The 7,955-nt window shown below is 39.6% G+C and overlaps 1 long non-coding RNA gene across 1 annotated transcript; it reads left to right on the forward strand.

The window, feature by feature from the left end:
- Nucleotides 1-3,058: 3,058 nt before the first annotated feature.
- LOC103705590 lies at nucleotides 3,059-4,645 on the forward strand. The gene is made up of 2 exons (XR_603810.3): nucleotides 3,059-3,959; nucleotides 4,080-4,645. It is a non-coding gene; the product is annotated as an uncharacterized LOC103705590 (long non-coding RNA).
- Nucleotides 4,646-7,955: the final 3,310 nt, after the last annotated feature.

The following is a 7,955-nucleotide window of genomic DNA, read 5'->3' on the forward strand; positions in this document are numbered from 1 at the left end:
TGAAAAACTCTAACAGTGGTTCAATGGAGATCGATGGATTTATATTTTTGCTGCAGAAGATAGTGCAGATAAACAGACTAATGAGTCTTATAGATCACTTAAAAGTATGGTGTAACAGTTAGAGAAGGTAGGGTACATGGTCCAGCCATCGGAGTTAATTTACAATGAAAAAAAATGGGGGAAAAACTTTGTTTGGTACATTGAAGGCCAGCTAAGGTTCCATGTAGTACTGTTGTTGCAAAACCATTATAATGATGTGATTTTAACAGTAACAATAAACTTGCATTAGAAGATTCCAAACAAGAATTCCTAGCTGAGAATTTACTTGGATTTCTTCATTTTGCAGATGTGTGTAATCATAGAAGTAATTAAAGTTAAAATGCATTCAGCAAGCTGTGCTTCTGTGCAAGAAAATTCCAACCCCAAACAAGAATTGAAAACTTGTTCGTATAATATCTGCCACACATGACATGGAATCTTGGATTACAATTACATTCGAAAGCCTAAGCCAAATTAAAGCCCAGATGTTAATGTCCCACAAGGCAGGGTCGAAGCATCGCTAGAAATTAGCAACCAACTCAAGTTTATGAGGCTGGAAGAACTTACAGCGGCCCTTACCACTAGATTCAATATCCTCACTTTTCTTTTTTATATCCAGTGAAACCAGCATTAGACAACTTCAACTGCCGCTTACCACCATTATTATTGGACCTATCCTCCTCCAGCTTATCAGACTCCCTAGGCAACACAAGCATATCAATATATTTCAAAAGGGCATACAAGTATATCAAGTAAATCAAATATATTACAAAAGGGCACACAAGCATATCAAGTAAATCAAATATATTTCAGAAGGGCACATAATAATGAACACCGTAAATCAGTGGAAAAGGAACAAAAGCAAGTACTTATTTCACACAAGACGCTTCAGCTTCTTAGATAAGCTAGAGTAATTTGACCTTAAATAGCTAGCCAGGTTCCATAAAACTCACCAGATGACTTCAACTATATCCGTGAAGTAGGGGGTGCATGTCCCTCGACTGAAGCGAACCAATGTTGGGAACCCAAACGCCGGTGCTTATGATGATCCAACCATGATTTGGTCCCAGGATCTGCCCAAAGTACATCATGAACTCGAAAGCTGGATATGTTGAAGGTTATATGAATTGGAAATCAGATAGTGCCCGGATTCAAAACTTACTTCCTCAACCAAGAAACATAGAAGAAATTGTATACGCTGGATAGCTCTGGCGACAAAGCTAATCTGTAAGCATCTCCTATACTCTGTCCAAAATCTCAAAGGGCCCAATGCTGTGAAGACTCAGCTTACCATGCCTCCCAAATCTCATGATACCTTTTCAGGATAAAACCTTTAAGAAAACGAAGTCATCGTCTTAGAATTTCATTACTGCTTTTTTCTTATCTACCCAACCATTTTATCTATCTTGAGCTGCCTTGAGTCTTTTCTTGAGTGAGGTCTTGGGTCATTACAAATAGTATTAGAGCGAACTCGCCCCATGGCTTTTGCGGTCCAAGGAAGGCTACATCATGGGCCCATTGAGTTGATCATGAGCCAATCATAGTATTTGTGATTGGATTTGAATGAGTTAGCCTAGCAAGGATGCTTGAACTAAAGAATATGTAAGAACCTTTTGGCTAGCTTTTTCACTAAGTGTCACGTCCTAGATCCGGAGCATGACATGGTCGTGCTACCATAGGGTATTGCCCACAATAATACGAAGATCCCAATAAAAATTCATATAGCATAATAAAATTAGTCCAATTTTATTTGCTAAACAAAGAGAAGCGGGTATAGAGCATCTAAATTCAATATTTGAATATTCTCAACCACATAACCCAAAGTTTATAGTCATAACTACACTTATTGATAGCTTGCAACTATGCGCCAAACTTTATTCTTTCATCCATCATTCTTTTATTCTTCTCCACTCCTAACAACCTTAATTATCTGGAAAAAAATATAAAGAGACAATGAGCTTTGCGGCTTAGTAAGTAATCATGCATCATCTTACCGAATCAGGCATAAAATTCTTTACATGATTCAATATGTCATTTGGAAAGTTAAATTATAGTCTAAAATAAAATATTTTCAAAACATAATAACAAACTATATCGTAAAAAACCAATCATGTATGGACAAATCATGCAAGTTCGTTTAGCTAAAATAGCAATTTTAAATATTCTTTATCGTCAAATATTTGTCATTTATCGATACTTTTATTTTAAAGAGTGCTCATAAATTTTTCACGCTACGGTCACTATAATCGGTGATAGGGCCATCTTCATAATGGACAAAATATCATAGTTCATATTTGTTGTCAACTTTAACCCGTTGGCAGAGAACCATTTTCGTTGGATGCTAGCTCCATGGTGCCGATTGGCCTCCATTTCTAGAGGCAGTTATAGCTATCTGAAAGCTCGTAAAATATTTTATATTTTTATAATTCATACCTTTTTAAATTGGTTAGAAATGATAAATGGCATCACAAAAGTTTAAAATGCACAATCATGCCACATATATTATTTTCATGCAGTTTTTCATAATCATAATTCATACGTAAATCATTTATAATAAAGTATCCAGTTAGGATGCTATTTGGCCAAAACCATAGAATATGTATAATTGTATACTTGATCCTAAATTTTCAAAAAAATGTAGAGTCAATCATGTCAAATATAATTCATAATTTCATATCTAAAATTGATCAGTAATTTAAAATTAATAAGGTTTGTGCCAGAGTTACTTATTTCTGTCCGCCCAAAGATCACTAGGTTTAGTTGGACAAATTCAGTACACCTATCAAAACTATTTAAAAAAATTAAATTACTTGTTATTCGCTATTTAAAATATAGATTAAAAATTTCTAAGCAATCCAAAATAGACTTGAGCAAACTTGATGGGGTAAATGGGACTAGGATCTACCAATCAGGTAGAGAGAGAATGGAACCTCTCTCTCTCTCTCAATTTTTCTTTTATTTATATATATATTTATTTATTTATTTGTCTTCTTTTTGTTTTCTCTCTTTCTTCTTTTTCCTTCTGTTTCTCTGTTTTCTTTTCTTCTTTTCTTTTTTTTTCTCTTCTGCATCGCCCTTGTCTCCTTTTCTTTGGCGGAGAGAGGGGGTCTGAACCCACCCCACCGAGAAACAGGGGAGGAGAGGAAGGGGCCTCCGGGCCGACGGCGGCTGCAGCCGAGGACCGGCGGTGGCTGCGGCCGAGGGCAGGCGGCAAGGTGGAACGACAACCAGGTAAGCGTTCTTCCCCTTTTTTTTCTTTTCTTTTTTTTGTCTAAATCCAGTGACCTTTTCCCGCATTCCGGCCATTACCGGGTCGATCGGGAAGGGGGAAGAACGAGGGAGGAGATGGGGACCTCACCTTGGCGCCGAGGAGGCGCTGCAGCCGCGATTCTGGCGGCACGAAGACGGGTCACTGTCAGCCCAAGCAGAGGAAATAAGAGGAAGGAAGAAAGGAAGCGAGGAGAGGAGAAGGGAGGAAGATGGATGAGGAAGAAGGGCTCGGTCGTCTTGGCAAACGGAGAGGAGAAGAAATAGAGGGAGGAGACCGCGGATTCCGCGAACTCCTCGCGCTATCTTTCCAAAATCGGAGGCTCGCCAGCGAGGAGAATCCACCAGAAAGGAAAGAAGAGGGGCGGGGCTCCGGCGACATCGCGCGGCCCTGCCCTCCCTTACAGCAAGGATCGCGGCCAGCTGGGTTGACTTCCACACCCAAACATAGGCCGAGGTGGGCGGGCCTCGAGCTAGTGCTCGCTCCTGGCAGCATATGATGCGCCCGTGTTACTGAGAGAGCTAATTTATATAGTTGGGCCTGCTATGGTCCTAACATGACACTTTGGTAGGTTATATGAAGCTCAAGATCAGGCACAAGGCCCCTAAAGATCCAGCTATTCGGCAACTCAGCCACAGGCTTGTTCAACCAGGTTATATGAAGTTAGCTACTAGTTTTCTTAATTAGTAATGGACCATCAATCAGAGACTAAACCCCATGTCAATCAAAGTTGCCACTTAACATTGCCATCTTTTTCTTGGCAAGGGTATAGACCACCTTCTAGGGTGTGCAAAAGGAGCAAATCCATCAATGGCAGCAAAACTTGGGAGGGTTTAGTCTGAAATTATGTTGAAACCACAGGCATCATGAGCCACAACAAGAGTTGGCCATGGCAAGTAATAGGAAGATGAGTCATGCATGAGAACGGAAGGCCATGATTGCTGAGTTGCAGCTCTGATATGCTTCTATTGAGATAAGGCGCTTTTGAGTTGGCCTTTTCTTTCTTTTCCCCCTTTGCATCAGAATCATGTAGCAGTGTGTTGATCCAGGAAAATGCAGGAAGAAGCACGACAGCTGTTGAGAAAACAAGCGGCAGTCACAGAGGAGGCGGCCGCAGCGCTGGTGATGGCAGCGGCGGAACGGCAGATCATCCAGTAATGCAGGTGGAAGGATAATACCAATTGTAGGAGGACGTCGAGGCAACGCAGGGAGTAGCAACTTAAATCACCTGCTTGCTGTCTTTCTTGCTTGCGCTGTTCCTCTTGTTCTTGGTTTGACATGAATGGAAGAACATAAAAAAGAAAAAAAAATATGGAATCTACTTTAATTCTTTGATAAGTGGTGGATTGGTAGTACTCTGTTCCATGGCTTCATAGCGCAGCTCCAAACTTTATTATATTATTTTTGAGTAAATACAGCCATGAGAATTAGCATGTAGCAGATCGTAAAATTCTCAGTTTACTAAAGAAAACTGAACTTATTTAGAAACCAGCAATCTCCCTCTTCTTTGCTTCGACTTGGATCAACAAGTCATTAGAAGTCCCAGAGTTTTTTTTTTTTTTTCCCTCGTTCTTTCTGTTTTTGCTTGCAGTTTCCAACAGATTCCAAGCCCATCAATCTCTTTCTTTCTTCTAAAAACAAATATATAACGCGAAGAAAAGCCGATCTGTTTCCGCCAATGCTAATGAAGCTTGCTTACACTCCTCAAGAACCGTCAATCTGCTCCCTTTTACTTTGTTCCCCACTGCCAATTAGCAAGGATGGTTATGGTGGCCGAACCTTCCAATTTTTTTTGGAAAGTGCAACGGAAGGAAAAACAACGTGTTCGGCATCAAAAGCTATTGTAAATCTGAAATCTTTCTGTACGGGGATACACATAACACCCAGAGAATAAAGGAACTCATATTTGTTTTACATAGAAATCCACATGTAGAATCATGAAATCCATTTCAGCTATTACACAGAATCATGCTGATGATTAAAAATAAATAAATTCACTCACACAAAATGAAAGACACAAATGACTGGAATTCACTCACAGAAGAAGAGTGGGATTTTCCCTTACAGATCTGAAAGAAAGCTGGTTTGTATAGCCCTAGCTGTTCAAACGGATTACAGGAACTTTCTTTGTTTTTAAAACTAAATAAGCACCATGCTGATTCTATTCTCTCATTTTTTTCTTTGATAAAAGATATCTTCTGCTTTTGCAAAAGAAGCTGAGCATATTTCAATGCATCACAAAAACTAAAGACTATATACATGAAGCATACATCTTTCTCACCAGAAAAAGGAAAAAGGAATCTAATAATCAAAGAAAAAGGTCATAAGGCATGGAAAGGTCCGTGACTGAGTCGTTTGCACCAACTAAATGAGATCTTCCATCAATTTCTCAAGGTCAAACTGCCCATGAGAGCACTTCACAGCACTCACCACCTCCTGAAAGACCGAAACATTGCATGGCAGCATCAACCCACTCCTCTGCTCGAAGCCATACTCCCTGTAAGCCCTCTCCAAGAGCATCCTAAAGAGCGGGTGCGAAAGAAAATCAGTTGGAATGACAAACCTCTGCCGTTCTTCTCCGACATAAACCGGTAGGCACCCAACCGAGATTGCATTCAGAGGAAGTTCCTCAGAACTCCCAAGCAACCATCGGTGGCGCAATGGCTTGAGACTCTCGAGCACCTTGGCTTTTTGAACCAACTTCATGAACGACACCATCTTCATCACAAAGAACAATGAGATCGAGCTGACAAAGAAGGAAGAGCTTTAAGATGCAACTTTGTACTAATCCAGGATGATGGTTGGAATTCTTAGGATATGGGCAGCAGGTAAGATGGGTCATAGTATATATAGAAAGGACTGCACCTGGAAGCATACCTGTACGGCAAAGCAAAGTTTTCCAATAGGCAGGGACAAGGTTATGCCACTCCATGCAATCGTTATATAAAATAACAGAAGAGGCTTGCCGTTTGGGACCCGAAATTTTTAATGTCTCATCAAGAATATTTTCATGTGATTCCTAACCGTACAACACGGACACTGTACTAATAATAAGCATGTACACCTGGGAATATTCAGTGAGGGCTGATATCTCATCAGACCCCACAGCTACAAGATCATTGAAATCACAAAAATGGAAGAAAACAAAACTCTGATAAATTAATAGAATAGTCTAGCCATGAGAAGTTTTATCTCAGTATAGATTTAAGACAACAGATTTGAAACTCCTTTTCTGAAAATGTAGAAACGATCATGAAAACAACTAGTCAATCCAAGAAATGCCGTATGAACTACTTCTGAGGACCACTGATATTATTCTTAACTGCTCAATGAGGGGTGTGGGGAAGAGTCAAGAAATTTAACCTGGCAATAAGGTAATTAATATATCATTGTCTCTTTCTATTTCTAATTGTCTCTACTAAGAAAGGGGAGGATGTTCTGGATACGGTGCCAAATAAGCTAATGACAACCACTGGTTTGGACTGTTCTGTTTATGTTATCAATCGTAAGCTATTCTTTGTTCTTCATCAATTAACTTGCAAATCAACCTATTCCCCTTTCCCCACAAAAGCAAGATAAGGCTTCCTCTCGCTGAAAACAACTGCAACTTTGAACAATTCCTTTCCACCCAATTTACAACAGACCTGTTAACTTCCAAAATTCTTTCTCCCACAATGAGTGGGACTGAAAAACTCTTTACAGTAGTTCAATGGAGATCAATGGACTTATATTTTTGCTGCAGAAGATAGTGCAGATAAACAGACTAATGAGTCTTATAGATCACTTAAAAGTATGGTGTAACAGTTAGAGAAGGTAGGGTACATGGTCCAGCCATCGGAGTTAATTTACAATGAAAAAATATGGGGAAAAACTTTCTTTGGCACATTGAAGGCTAGCTAAGGTTCCATGTGGTACTGTTGTTGCAAAAACAGTATAATGATGTGATTTTAACAGCAACAATAAACTTCCATTAGAAGATTCCAGCCAAGAATTCATAGCTGAGAATTTACTTGGATTTTTTCATTTTGCAAATGTGTGTAATCATAGAAGTAATTAGTGTTAAAATGCATTCAGCAAGCTGTGCTTCTGTGCAAGAAAATTCCAACCTCAAACAAGAATTGAAAACTTGTTCGTATAATATCTGCCACACATGACATGGAATCTTGGATTACAATTACATTCGAAAGCCTAAGCCAAATTAAAGCCCAGATGTTAATGTCCCACAAGGCAGGGTCGACAGCATCGCTAGAAATTAGCAACCAACTCAAGTTTACGAGCCTGGAAGAACTTCCAGCGACCCTTACCACTAGATTCAATATCCTCACTTTTCTTTTTATATCCAGTGAAACCAACATTAGACAACTTCAACTGCCGCTTACCACCATTATTATTGGAGCCATCCTCCTCCAGCTTATCAGACTCCCTAGGCAAAACCAGCATATCAAGTAAATCAATATATTTCAAAGGGCACACAAGCATATCAACTGAAGTAAACCAATGTTGGGAACCCAAACACCGGGTGCTTATGATGATCCAACCATGCTTTGGTCCCAGGATCTGCCCAAAGTACATCATGAACTCGAAAGCTGGATATGTTGAAGGTTATATATATGAATTGGAAATCAGATAGTGCCAACATGCTTTACAC

This window comes from Phoenix dactylifera, chromosome 14 (assembly GCF_009389715.1).
Source record: "Phoenix dactylifera cultivar Barhee BC4 chromosome 14, palm_55x_up_171113_PBpolish2nd_filt_p, whole genome shotgun sequence".
NCBI classification, from domain to species: Eukaryota; Viridiplantae; Streptophyta; class Magnoliopsida; order Arecales; family Arecaceae; genus Phoenix; species Phoenix dactylifera.